This window comes from Triticum aestivum, chromosome 4A (assembly GCF_018294505.1).
Source record: "Triticum aestivum cultivar Chinese Spring chromosome 4A, IWGSC CS RefSeq v2.1, whole genome shotgun sequence".
Taxonomy (NCBI): domain Eukaryota; kingdom Viridiplantae; phylum Streptophyta; class Magnoliopsida; order Poales; family Poaceae; genus Triticum; species Triticum aestivum.
Genome location: NC_057803.1, coordinates 106,789,474 through 106,802,810, shown reverse-complemented (window position 1 = coordinate 106,802,810; position 13,337 = coordinate 106,789,474).

Here is a 13,337-nt window from a genome sequence, read left to right as displayed (position 1 = left end):
TCGACTTCGGCCTTCCTTCTTCTGAGGCCAGGTTTAGAGAGCGGTGGCTGTATGTGGACGTTGGAGTGCCCAACCCTCTGCTCTCGGACCCGACCTCGCCTGCTGTTCCCCACTCGGGCTGGGACCATGAGATGCTCGTGAGCCCCCGGCTCGCCTTCGTCTGGCGCCGCTTCCAGAGTTTGAGGGAGCTCAATGTGACTGCGCCCAAGGTGGTGAAGGAGTTCCTCCAATGCCGCATTGCTCCTCTCCAGTGCCACTCTCGCCGGATGTGGGACTTTGCGGGGCACAGAGACCGCATGCGACTTCAGGAGGAGGACTTGGCGACCTGAAGTGCTGCAGACGGTGCTCAGGGTCTTGACTGGCGATCCTTCCCCAAGCAGCCTTTGGCGTGATGGTGCCCTTTTGTATCTTTGCTCTGGCAGGGCTGATTTTGTGAGGTAGATGCCTAGCTTCGACGAGTGGGGGCTGTGCCCGGCTGGCTTCATGGGGCCCCGCAAGAACCCAGCCACCGTGGTTGCTCCCCCTGTCGTCCACAGTGGTCCTTCCTCAGGCGATAGAGCGGGGAGACGAGAATCAGCGGGAGCTGAGGCGACTGATGTCGAGGTGCTGATGCCGCGAGAAGCCCTAAAGGCGGCGCCTCCCGAGGCCCACCCTGGAGTGGCGGCTGGCGCGGAGTTGCGGCCCTCGGCTCTTGAGGACGGGGCTCCCAAGGCCCCGGCCGTTCCTCGCAAGGCGGTGCCTGATGGCGTCCCCCAGTCCGGCTCCTTCGTCACTGATCTTCTTGATGCTTCTTCCACGCCCCAGGCCGACCCCTGCGTTGGGCGCTTAGGCCGGTTCCGTGTAGATTTCGAGGCCCTCCGCAAGAGGAAGGAGGCCTTGGGTGGCGATGACCACCCTTGCCACTTGTTGAAGCGCAGGAAGTACTTTGCCATGAACGAGTAAGTCCTCTTCTTTCTCTGCTCATTTACTTTACTATCCCAGCGGCTGATTGTGGCCTTTCAGGCCCCGTCCTACCAAATTCGCCGAGTCGGCCCAGGAGCCAGCCCCCAAAGCTTCGCCTTCTCCGCTGGCTCTGGGCGCGCCGAGCTCGAGTGGCTCCCCCGCCGCTGGACCGGTCGGTGGAGTGGTCTGTTCCACCGGGCACCTTGAGCCTACGCGCCCGCTGTCCTTTCTTCATGAGTTCCCCTAGGGCACATCCGGCTTGCCCTGCGTTCCTCCTCTGATCATAGAGGGTGAATGGTTGAAGTCTGCCTTCAGCTCCTCCTCCGAGGGTGGACCGACGGCCGGCTAGATTCCAAAGAGGGGTCCATTCGGCAATGGCTAGGGCGCCAGCCCCCAGCCCCGCGCCGGGAGGGGGCATGCCACCTTGGGGGCCCTCCGCATACTCCGGTGGAAGAGGGTGATGCACAAGACGTGCTCAGGCGCGCTCGGGAGCGTAGTGCCCTTCTCCAAGAATTCCTCCAGGGGGCGGCGGATGTGGTGAGCCGGATCAAGGCAGAGCTTGCTGGCGAGGATGCGCGCCTCGAGGCTGAAGGTTTGCGCCTTGCTGAGGAGGGGCGCAAACTGAAGGTAGTCGTCGCCCTCGCGCGTCACCAACGTGATCTTGACAACGCGAAGGCTGAAGCATCGCTGGTGGCTTCGTGGGAGGCCTGCTCCCAGGCCATCGAGGAGGCTCGGGAAGCAGACCATCGGCGCAGAGATGCGGAGGAGCGCACATGGGAGCTCCAAGCCTAGAGCAACTCCCTGGAGCAGCAAGTGGAACTACGCCAGGCGGCCCTTGAGTCGCTGAAGGGGGCCTCCGTCGACCAGGCGGAGCTGCTGAAGCGCGAGGAGGCGCTGACGCTGGAGGCCGCCGAGCGCAAGCTTGACCTTGAGCGGTTGGAGACAAGGGAGCGCCTAGTGGCCCAGGCGGAGGATGACGCTGCTGCGCGCGAAGTCCGGGCCCAGGAAGAGGTCGACCGCCGCGTGGCGGAAGCTCACTCGGCCTTCGAGCGCAAATACGAAGCAAGGTTGGGGCTGATCAGGGCCGAGGCTGAGGGTAGGACTGTGGCCCTCAGGGCCAAACTGGCTGAAGTGACGCGGCGTGCGGACTCATCCGCAGCCGCCCTTGGCACAACGCAGGCAGAGCTAGCCTCTTCCCGGGCTAAGCTGCTTCTTCTCCAACAGAGGGTTGATGACGCCGAGGCCATCGCACAGCGGAATGAGGATGAGATCCGTCGGCGGTGGGTTCTGGAACATGTGCATGCCCCATGCTTCGAACGCTCAGGGAGAGGGCCAACACAGCTTTGGGCAACATTTGCGAGGCTGCCGCTATGGAGCCGCATGAGGCCAGCTACGCCGGCAACCTCCAGTTTTTCACCGACGTGGTGACGCTTCTGGAGAACCGCTCTGAGAGGTCCCGTTGGCTTGTCGAAGAGAGTCGCCGAGCCTTGCTCGGGCGTGCCTTCTCCCGTGTCTTCAGCTATCTGCAAGACAGGGACCCCCACTTTGACTTCGACGCTACCATTGCACCCGTGCCCATAGCTGTCCGAGGCGACCTGGCGCAATGGGTGGAGGACAACGTGGACTCCCTCGTCGGGGCCTTTGCGTCTGATGATGACGGCGTGATCGTGGCCGCCGATGAAGGCGGCGTTGTGGACGAGCCTGGTGCTGTCGGAGGTGTTGGCGGTGGCGGCGACGATGTCAGCGACGCCAGTGATGCCTCCGGGGGTGCCCCAGAAGACGCGGTGAGTGATATGTCCGATTGACCGTATCTCACTGCTGTTTACCCTGCACGAAGAAGGTTCGGGCTCGGCCGTGAAGAATGTAAGAGCATTTTGGGAGGGGAGGCCCCTCATGTAAAGGTTTGCGATCAGTATCCTGGTAGACATAACGTTGCGTGTGAGCTTAGCTGCTAGCCCGATGATGGGTCAGCCGACTTGTTTTCCTTTCGACTCCGATGAGTTCCGAGCGGGCCTGCGGGGGCCGCCGCGCCTCGGTTGTCTTCTGATTATCCTGTTGATCCTGCGATGAGAACCTCCGGAGAGGGTGCGGTGACAGCGGTCCCGTCTATAGTCGTGCCTGGCCCGGCCCGGCTCGCGAGGGGCTCATGAGGGGGGGGGGGGGCAGCCGACGCTAACTTTGGATGCAAAGCCGAAATCAGAACACGAGAGATTGCTCGAACAAGACTAAACACCCCTTCCCCAAACACACACAAGTCTCGAGCTCAAATCCAACTTAAATCCAAACCGAAGAAACTTGTCAACAAGGAAGAAGCGAAAAGAAAAAGGTCGCATCCGGCACCTAGTCTATGTTGGAAATATGCCCCAGAGGCAATAATAAATTGGTTATTATTATATTATATTTCATTGTTCATGATAATCTTTTATTATCCATGCTAGAATTGTATTGATAGGAAACTCAAATACATGTGTGGATAGATAGACAACACCATGTCCCTAGTAAGCCTCTAGTTGACTAGCTTGTTGATCAATAGATGGTTACGGTTTCCTGACCATGGACATTGGATGTCGTTGATAACGGGATCACATCATTAGGAGAATGATGTGATGGACAAGACCCAATCCTAAGCCTAGCACAAGATCATGTAGTTCGTATGCTAAAGCTTTTCTAATGTCAAGTATCATTTCCTTAGACCATGAGATTGTGTAACTCCCGGATACCGTAGGAGTGCTTTGGGTGTACCAAACATCACAACATAACTGGGTGGCTATAAAGGTGCACTACAGGTATCTCCGAAAGTGTCTGTTGGGTTGGTACGAATCGAGACTGGGATTTGTCACTCCGTATGACGGAGAGGTATCTCTAGGCCCACTCGGTAATGCATCATCATAATGAGCTCAATGTGACTAAGCAGTTAGTCACGGGATCATGCATTACAGAACGAGTAAAGTGACTTGCCGGTAACGAGATTGAACAAGGTATTGGGATACCGACGATCGAATCTCGGGCAAGTAACATACTGATTGACAAAGGGAATTGAATACGGGATTGATCGAATCCCCGACATCGTGGTTCATCCGATGAGATCATCGTGGAACATGTGGGAGCCAATATGGGTATCCAGATCCCGATATTGGTTATTGGCTGGAGAGGTGTCTCGGTCATGTCTGCATGGTTCCCGAACCCGTAGGGTCTACACACTTAAGGTTCGGTGACGCTAGAGTTGTTATGGGAAATAGTATGTGGTTACCGAAGGTAGTTCAGAGTTCTGGATGAGATCCCGAACGTCACGAGGAGTTTCGGAATGGTTCGGCGGTGAAGATTGATATATTGGACGAAGGGTATTGGAGTCCGGAAGTGTTCTGGAGGTACCAGGCTATGGCCAGCATGACCGAAAGGTGTTTCGGGAGCCCCAACAAGTGTTGGAGGGCCTCATGGGCCAAAGGGGAAGGGGCAAACCAGCCCACTAACGGGTGGTGCGCCCCCACACCCTTTCCCATGTTACTTGGATGTGGGGCGCCTCCACAAGGCTTGGGAGACAAGCCTCCACCTGCTTGGCTTGGGGGGCAAGTCTCCCTAGGATTTTCCCTAGGGAGATCCAATCTGCTTGGCCGCCGCCCCCTAGGGGAAACCCTAGGGCACCTCCCCCTCTCCCCTTGCCCCTATATATAGTGGAGGGGTGGGAGGGCAGCCAGACCTCTTCCCTGGCGCAGCCCTCCCTCCTCCTACACCTCCTCCTCCTCCATAGTGCTTGGCGAAGCCCTGCTAGAGAACCACGAGCTCCATTGCCACCATGCCGTCGTGCTGCTAGAGTTCTCCTTCAATTTCTCCTCTCCCCTTGCTGGATCAAGAAGGACGAGACGTCCCCGGGCTGTACGTGTGTTGAACGCGGAGGCGCCGTCCGTTCGGCACTAGATCGGATCTTCCGCGATTTGAATCGCCGCGAGTACGGCTCCATCAACCGCGTTCTTGTAACGCTTCCGCTTAGCGATCTTCAAGGGTATGAAGATGCACTCCCTCTCTCTCGTTGCTAGCATCTCCTAGATTGATCTTGGTGACATGTAGGAAAATTTTAATTATTGCTACGTTCCCCAACAGTCTAGTCTTCGACGTCTTCTCACCAGCGCGGAGCTAAGTGCTGCCACTGGGCGTGGGCGGGAGCCCCCGAGGCCCGAGGGCGGCTCTCCGGAGACTCCGGGGCATGTACAACCCCACTCATTATTACATGAGAGTGTCACGGGTGGTGAGCTTCACAGGCACTGGGACTTCTTCACAGGTACCAGCCTTGCTTCATAGCGCCTGACGAGGGCCCCGCCTTGCGCCACACTCTACCGCCATTGACAGCGGCCGGAGACCAAGGACGACGTCAATGGGGTAGAGCGGTCGCCAGTGGTTCCCCCGACGACCACGGGTCCTCTGCCGGGGGCAGGCCCTGGGGCACCTCCCCGGTAGAGGGCCTACCTCCTAAGAGCGCCTTGCTCCAACCGCCGCGGGGGCGAACCCGGATCTCGGCCCCTCTCCTGCACCCCCCTGCACCCTCCTCCTGAGGGATAGGAGGCTGCAGCATTGGGGCATCCATCTGCTGCGGTGACCTGTATCTCCTGCGACTCATGGTTAGCATAAGCTTGCTCCTGAGGAATGAGTGGTACCCGATAGTTGTTGCCGCCGGTGCAGTTGTAAAGGCTCTCTTGGGGTTCCTGAAAGAGCTCATCTTCTGGCGCCTCCTCGCCCCAGCCTGGCCCGAGGGACGAGCCATGATCTTCTTCCAGCATGCACCCCTGATCCACCATGCGGGGCACATAAGCTTCTGGGTCCACCGCCTCGTGGACCTTGCCGTAGCGCCCCGCATGCCACGCAGTCCGGCTTGGAGCGTCGTCTTGGGGGTGATGGCGCGGCGGTCCACCGAAACTGGAGGCCACGGCGTGCACCCCTTTGCTGGCCGGAGGTGGGGCTGGCGCGACCTGTCGCCCGGTGCCGACGGAGGCGTTGGCGCTGAATAGGCCCTGGAGTCCGCTTGAAGTTGCGTGAGCACGTATAATGCCGCCATACGACCCGCCCTGGACCTGGGGCGGCAGCTGGACGCAGAAGGGAGGTGCTCCTGAGGCGGCGGCATCCAAGAGCTCGGCTACTCGCTCCAACAACACGTCGCGACCGCCCTCTAGCAGCCGGCACCATAGCAGCTCTCGGGCCACCGTGAGCGCGGCCCTGGAGTTCGCCTGTTCCCGTCGGGTGTGCGGCGCTGTGGCCGCAGCGTGGTTTGAGGCCCTTGCTGCGGCCTGCATCTGCCATGGTGTGAGGGCAGGCGGCGTCTGGCCGCGTCGCCCGCACCCCGCAGCGTCCTGCGGAGCACGGGCTGCCTGAGGCGCAAGGTTGTGGTCGCCTTGAGCCGGCGACATGGCGTGGGCGGGCCACGCCGCCCAGTGGTTGGCGTTGGCAGCCGGGTTGCTCGACATATGAATGGCGAGGCGACGGAACGCGACGCGGAGGAAGAAGGATTCCGGCGCACCCCTACCTGGCGCGCCAAATGTTGGATTTCGGGTTTTGGCAGACCCTTAAGGTTCAAACTCTGGGGTGCGCACGAAGATCTTTACCCTACCGACTCGCGCTTCTATGGCTCGCAAGAAATCTAGGCTAGAAAGAAGAACACACAAGGGACACGAGGTTTATACTGGTTCGGGCCACCGATGTGGTGTAATACCCTACTCTAGTGTGTGGTGTAGTGGATTGCCTGAGGGTCTGATGATGAACAATACAGGGGAAGAACGGCCTCGCGAGAGGTGTTCTTGAGCTGGTGCAGTGTGTTCTACTTGGTCCGGACCTTTCTCTCTTTCTTTCTCTTCTCTCTTTCTTTCTCCGTGGACCTCTCTCTTCTTCTTTCTCCTCTCCGCCTTTCCTTCTTTCGGGGGCTAGTCCTATTTGTAGAGGCCCTGGTCCTCTTCCCCAAAAATGAGTGGGAAGGGCGCCAACAATTGGCCATTTTGAAGGGGAACATCTAGTACAAGTTATCCTGACCAAAGGTGGTCTTCGGCTGCCAAAAGCACTGGTGATGACGCCGTCTTGGGCTCCACGGTGACCTCCGTCCTGCCACTCTGCTGGTCTTGGTCTCGTTGCACCGGAATGGTAACCTTTGCCCGATGCCTTGGCCTGTGCTTGCTCCCTTTGCACCGAAGGGGAAACAAGGACACTGCGCAGGCCGGCACCCGCCTGGCGCCCACCTAATCTCGATCGTCATGGCTTGCGTCACGGGCTCCTCGCGAGGCACCCCTGCCTTGATCTCTCCGCCTCCTCGCAAGCCTGCCTGATGAGGCTGCTCCTGAGGAAGCCTCCTGTCGTCTGCCCCGCAAGGCTTAGCCCCTTGCGAGGGTCTTGAGCTTGAGCTGATGAAGCTGGGCCGCACTGGGCCCCCACTCGAGCCACGCCGCAGGCCGCAGGCAGGCAAGTCTGGGGACCCCCGTTCCCAGAACACCGACAGCATGGAAGATATAGACAACCCTAGTCGATACATGAGCTATTCGAGCATACAAAACAGAATTTTATTTGAAGGTTTAGAGTTTGTGTAACTCCCTCGATGCGGCTATATCTCCTACGTGTCGAAGCACGACTTAGAGTCATAACCGCATTGAAAGCAATGTCGCAAGTAAGGCAATCTTCACAACATCCCATGTAATATAGATAATAAAAGGGGAAGGTACATAGTTGGCTTACACTCGCCACGTCAAACAAAGTTCATAAATAGCATAACATCATCCAATCACTCATGGCCCGACTACGGTGCCAAAATAAAAGATCAACCCAACATGCGACACGGTCCCGATCGGCCCAACTGGGCACCACTACTGATCATTAGGGAAAGACACATAGTAACGGCGTGAGTCCTCGTCGAACTCCCACTTGAGCTCAAGCGCGTCATCTGGAACGGAGTCATCAGGCCCTACATCTGGTTTGGAAGTAATCTATGAGCCATAGGGACTCAGCAATCTCGCACCCTTGCGATCAAGACTATTTAAGCTTATAGGTAAGGCAAGGTAATATGTGGAGCTGCAACAAGCGACTAGCATATATGGTGTCTAACCTGTTCACAAAAGAGAGCGAGAAGAGAAAGGCAAAGCGCGAACGAAGAACTAGAGAACAACCTGCGACAAGCATTACTCCAACACCGTGTTCACTTCCCAGACTCCGCCGAGAAGAGACCATCACGGTAACTCACACAGTTGATTCATTTTAATTAAGTTAAGGTTCAAGTTATCTACAACTGGACATTAACAAATTTCCATCTGCCCATAACCGCGGGCACGGCTTTCAAAAGTTCAAATCCCTGCAGGGGAGTCCCAACTTAGCCCATGACAAGCTCTCATGGTCAATGAAGGATATACCTTCTCCCGAGACATTCCGATCAGACTCGGTATCCCGGTTCTACAAGACACTTCGACAAGTTAAAACAAAACCAGCAACACCGCCCGAATGTGCCAACAAATCCCGATAGGAGCTGCACATATCTCGTTCTCAAGGCACACTCAGATGAGCCAGACGTCGGGTAGGCCAGCCCAGAGTTGCCCCTGGTAGCCCCGGACATCGCTCGGTTGGACCAACACTCAGAGGAGCACTGGCCCGGGGTGGTTTAAAATAGGATGACCCTCAGGCTCCGGAAACCCAAGGGAAAAAGAGGCTAGGTGGCAAATGGTAAAACCAAGGTTGGGCATTGCTGGAGGAGTTTTATTCAAGGCGAACTATCAAGGGGTTCCCATTATTACCCAACCGCGTAAGGAACGCAAAATCCGGGAACATAACACCGATATGACGGAAACTAGGGCGGCAAGAGTGGAACAAAACACTAGGAAAAAGGCCGAGCCTTCCACCCTTTACCAAGTATATAGATGCATTAAGATAACAAGATAATATAATGATATCCCAACAAGATAATAATGTTCCAACAAGTAACGGTCTCCGATCTTCACCTGCAACTATCAATGCTATAAGAGGGGCTGAGCAAAGTGGTAACATAGCCAATCAACGGTTTGCTAGGACATGGTGGGTTAGAGGTTTGACATGGAAATTTGGGAGGCATGATAAGCAAGTGGTAGGCGTCGTAGCATAGGCATAGCAAAAGAGCGAGCATCTAGCAAAGCAAAGATAGAAGTGATTTCGAGGGTATGATCATCTTGCTTGCAAGGTTGTCATAGTTGACTAGATCCTCAAAAGCAAACTCAACGGGCTCCTCATTAGCGAAATCGTCTCCCGGCTCTACCCAAACAAGACAAACAAGCAACAAGAACACAATCAACCACGTGCAAAGCTCAAACAACATGATGCAACATGGTATGCTATGCGGGATGCGATACGTGATGCATATGCAAGATTTGACAAGAGATGAATGAACCTAGCCTCAACTTGGAAATCCAAGTGTCCCACTAGAAAGGTGAGGTGATTTCGGTTGAAATAGATATAAAGAACACCAGAATAGGAGACACGGTTTGGAAATGGCAAGCAATTCAAATATGACAACGGTCTATGATATACAACAAGTAGCCATCTAAATGCAACAAGTTAAACATGCTACAACACCCAAACATGGCAACAAAATACATGGCAGGGATCCATTCATGATGCTTAACAAAGATGAACACTAAGCTACGTCCAATTCATCCATTAACAGGTTCAAACAAGCATGGCAAAAGTGCAACTGGTAAATAGATTTCAGACTTAGTGAAATTAACACTTGTCTGGAATTTCAGATCAGGTAGCACACTTTGGAGCAAGAAAACTATATGCTACAGGAACTTAACATGGCAAAGTAAGGCATATCATGGAGCTACTCAAAGAGCTTAACAAAAGTCCCTTAGTGACCTTGAGCCAAAAGGGATCATAAAATACAATTGCAAGCATGTGAACATGGCAAAAACATAAACAGATCACAGACTTAGAGAAAAACTGGAGCATGCAAATCAGATATCAAGTAGGCATGTTTACGAGCTCGATGCACTCACTACAGAGCAAGGCATGACAATCTAAGCATACACCCATCAAGAATACACATTATACAAGCTAGACGCAGCAAGAACAACAACATAGCATGCACGGATCAACTACAACATCCTCGGCAAAATCGCTAACAAGTAGACAATCTGCCCAGATTCACGAAATAGCATAAGTAGAGCTCGATTGACTCAAGTTAGCGTGCTCCATAATTGCAAACAAAGACATGGATGGATAGAGCACTACAAGATTAACAAATCATCCTTACTGATCATCCTCAAAAGAGGCACGGATCACTAGGAAACAACATGAACATATGGCATATTGATAAAAACAGATCAAGGACTTGGTGGAATTGCTAAGTCCTTGAAATCAGCATTAACGAATGCACCACTTTGCAAGCTTGTGCTAGTCACCACACACATCACAAAAATACATGGATTGCACCTCTGGAAAGATGGCAAAGCATATAACAAAACTCATGTAGAGCTCAGGGGCATATCATGCACACAATAATCATGGCAAAAATGACAAATGGCTATTTGGAGCAGCAGATCTGACAACTAACTCAAATAGCTCTCTTCCAACAACATTTCGGGCATCAAGATTAACTCAAATGAAAATTATGCAATGAGATGAAATGATGTACTCTCTGAGGCGAACATTTTGATATGCTACACGCCCAAAACGGATCTACGGATGCAAAGTTACGACACGAAGAAATATGCAATATAGTTAGGGTTTCTGAGAAAAAGTCAACCGAAGCACTATTCCCAGATCAGATCCGGATCGGCACGGAAACCGAGGATCACCAGAAATGTCGACGGGGATCGCCGGAGGTCTTCGGGGAGGCGGTGGAGGACGCCGGAGAGAGGGCTGGGTCACCGGATCCGGTCCGGCGAGGTGGAGGCGCTGCCGGGGGCGCGGTCGCCGGCGTGGCGGCCGGGGTTGGTGCGGCGGCCCGGCGAAGGCTCCGCCGGCGGAGAGGCGGCACGCGGGCGGCGGCGGCCGACCCGGAGGAAGGAGGCGGCGGGGCTGTCGGGCGCCTCTGGCCCAGTCGGTCGGCGGGGAGGGCCGACCCCGGGCCTCGCGGGCCTCAGCGGGAGCGCCGACGATGTGGGGCTCGGTGCACACGTGGCGGCGCGGGAGAGGTCCGAGCAGGCGGTGGACGTGTCCGGTGGCCGGCGGACATGTCCGGCCGCGTGGAGGAGGCGATTTTTTAGGGTTTCGGGGAAGAAGAGCCCATGGATTTCGGAGGGGGGGGGGGCTATTTATAGGCATAGGAAGAGCTAGGAGAGTCCAAATGAGGTGCGGTTTTCGGCCACGTGATCGTGATCGAACGCTCTAGATGATGGAGAGGGTTTTCGTTGGTTTTGAGCCAAAATGGAGGGGTGTTGGGCTGCAACACACACGAGGCCTTCTCGGTCCCTCGGTTAACCGTTGGAGCATCAAACGAAGTCCAAATGGTACGAAACTTGACAGGCGGTCTACCGGTAGTAAACCAAGACCGCTTGGCTAGTCTCGGTCCAATCTGGAAATGTTTAACCCCCACACACGAAAGAAAGGTAGAAATGACCACCGGAGGAGAACGGAGCACCGAAATGCAAAACGGATAACGGGGAAAATGCTCGGATGCATGAGACGAACACGTATGCAAATGCAATGCGCACGATGACATGATATGAGATGCATGACAACGACAACAACACACGGAGACAAAAACCCGAACCCGAGAAAATAAAACAACTTAGCACTGGAAACGGGAAGAGTTGGAGTACATATTAGGTAAATTACATCAGGGGTGTTACAGTTTGGCACATACAAATTTACTTGGGACGGCAGGTAGATACCACATATAGGAAGGTATGGTGGACTCATATGGAATAACTTTTGGGGTTTATGGAAGTGGATGCACGAGCAATATTCCTTCTTAGTATAAGTGAATGCTAGAAAGAGACTGGGAAGCGACCATCTAAAGAGCGACAACAGTCATGAACATGCATTAAAATTAATCAACACTGAGTGCAAGCATGAATAGGATATAATTCACCATGAACATACATATCGTGGAGGCTATGTTTATTTTGTTTCAACTACATGCGTGAACATGTGCCAAGTCGAGCCACTTGAATCGTTCAAAGGAGGATACCACCCTATCATACCACATCACAACCATTTTATAGCATGTTGGCACGCAAGGTAAACCATTATAAACTCCTAGCTAATTAAGCATGGCATGGGAAACTATAATCTCTAATTGTCATGGCAAACATGTTTCATTCATAATAGGCTGAATCAGGAATGATGAACTATTCATATTTACAAAAAGAAGATAGGTCGAGTTCATACCAGCTTCTCTCATCTCAATCAGTCTATCATATATCGTCATTATTGCCTTTCACTTGCACGACCGAACGGCGTGGATAATAATAATAGTGCACGTGCATTGGACTAAGCTGGAATCTGCAAACATTCAATACAAGAGAGAAGTCAAGGTAATATGGGCTCTTTGTTAGATCAACAATAATGCATATGAGAGCCACTCCCTTTCATCATGGTCTTCTCCTCTCGACCCCCAAGGAAAAGAAAAGAAACAAAACTATTTACACGGGAAAGCTCCCAACAAGCAAAAGAAGAACGAGAAATCTTTTTGGGTTTTCTTTTTAATTACTACTACTACAAGCATGGAAAGTAACTAGCTAAAAGCTACAACTAATTTTTTTTGGTTTTCTTAAGGTTTTTCAAACACACAAGAAGAAAGCTGGAAAATAAAATAAACTAGCATGGATAGTACAATGAAAAAGTATGAGCACCGACAACTGGCATGAGTGTGTGAACATGAATGTAATGTCGATGAGAAATACGTACTCCTCCAAGCTTAGGCTTTTGGCCTAAGTTGGTCTAGGGCCACGGCTGGCCTGGTGGATATCCAAAGTTGTAGCTGGGGTCATACTGAGATGCAACAACTACTGCTTGATGAGCTGCAGCTTGGAGGCGAGCTGCCTCCGTCCTCCTCTCATACTCATTCTCCTCCTCCCTGGTTATAACATATCTCCTCTTTGCCTGAAAGTCAAAGAAAGTAGGAGTAGGGAGAGCAACATGGACGGTGCACCGTCTGTCAAAGATTAGTCGGTACTGGAGGAACTGATCGTTCCTCTCAAGAAACTGGTGGCGAACCATAGTGTCATAATCTAGATAAGCAGGAGGCAACTCAATATCATTTCCATGTATGGATATATTAAGATAATTAGCTACATGAGTTGCATAAATTCAACCAAACAAATATCCACTTATACTGTTGTGATGCAACCTTCATGCAACAATGCCCCCCCAAGTTATATTGTTTATCACCTAATACCGCACTCTTGAGGACACTAAGATCTGGAACACACATGTGACAAGACTCATCTTTACCGTTAATG